Here is a 1,779-nt window from a genome sequence, read left to right as displayed (position 1 = left end):
CTTTTCTTCCAATTTCTATATTTTATTTTTCTTGAATTTTTGTCTCTATTTGTTTATGACCAGTCATACTGGCTGACAATGAATGATTTTGTTCAAAGGCAAACTTAGAACATTAAAAAAGCTTTAAATGAAAGGTCTTCTTAAAATAAAATTCTTATTTTAAATGTTTTCATTAAAATTATATAAAGCAGTTTAAATAAATAGAAAAAATAAGACTACTGAATTTCAGAAATGAGGAAATTCTTACTCAGGGGAAAGAAAAAATGAGCAAAAATTAATTATTTCAGTTTTCATTCATATAAAAATAAAAGTAAACATAAGCTTTATAAGAAATAAAATAAATGAGTCTAAAGGCAAAAGAGCCACATAGGATGTGGACATAAAGCATGGGTAGAGTACAAAAAGAGATAAAACTGGGAAACTCAGATGGTAGCAACTTATTAAAAGAGTAGATTGTTACTGAGAATTTAGTAAATTTAAATATGTGAAGGTTTTATTAATATTTTATTTATACTTCCTAAAATAGTCAGCACATGTCAAATTAGGCTGTAAACAATTAGCCAGTTCTAAATATGCAACTAAGATCAGAACTGCAATAGTCTTGATGATGCTAGAAATATAGAAAATTTGAAATGATGAAAAACATTTATTTGAATAAGTAGAAACAGTTATGTACATTTCTTATGTGATATTTAAATAAGAATATTACTAGCAATATATGCCTTAATATAACTGCTTGCTGAAAGCCCCCCCAAATGAGCACTTTATAATTTTCATATTATCATGAGTTTCTGGGTCATTTGTCTCCATGTTTAAATAATATTCCTCTTTTCTTTTGTATACTATTTCCATATTTTTAGGGCCACATTTCTAAGATCTAGTTAAAAAAAGTAAGACAGAAATGGATTGTTCAATTATCATTGCTTCGGTCTTTTACAAGGACTTTTGGCTCTTGAGTTCCATTCTCTCTTCTAGCACACTGCTGTAACCTGTGTTACACAGGGAGCTGGACGAACCTTCACCACTAGAATGAGAGGCCATGCCAGACACCACCTCCCTCTGAGCAGGGACCTTCTGATTTCTGAAGAGAACTCACTGCTTCCCTCTTGTAAATGGGCCTGAGACGATGTCATTTCTCTTCTAAATAAGGGATCCCTTTTAAGTGAACTTAGACTGTTCTCTAAAATATGCAAATGTAACAGAGAAAGCAAATGAGTTTTCATTAACAGAGGCAGGTAACAGAATGTGTCAAAGGTTGATGCATAAGTTTTGGCTGATGAAGAAAAGGAGCCCACGAGTCAGGTGTGACGTTTGATTTTTAAGAACCCACAAAAGTTTCACATAAACTCAGTCACTGAATGGTTGGTGATGAAGTTAGAAGCCTGAAAACAGTATAGAAAACAAGTAGAAAAGGAAAACTCAGAAAACAATCATTATGTATTTGCTTGTACAGTCTACTTTTAATTTAATAATTCATGCTGTTGAGACTAAATCACTTAGCCTCAGCAATGGCATGAACAAAAATTGTAATTTGTTTCTCAACTAATTGAAAACACATTAATAATGCATTAAGTTTCAATTTTATCTTCACTGGTTTCTTGTTATTTCTTGAAACTTAAGGTGACTTATATGAGATATTTTATCTGGCGCTCATCATGATTTTATATATTTGAAAATAGTTAAATAAGCCTTTAATATAAATGAAAACTGAACATTTTTCTTTATACACATAATGGAATAATTTTTCCATTTTACATCTTTGTCATGATAATGGGGAAA

The sequence above is a fragment of the Octodon degus genome, unplaced genomic scaffold (assembly GCF_000260255.1).
Source record: "Octodon degus isolate 3935 unplaced genomic scaffold, OctDeg1.0 scaffold00237, whole genome shotgun sequence".
NCBI lineage: Eukaryota > Metazoa > Chordata > Mammalia > Rodentia > Octodontidae > Octodon > Octodon degus.
The sequence above is the reverse complement of the archived record's forward strand: the minus strand, read 5'-3'. Positions refer to the sequence as shown.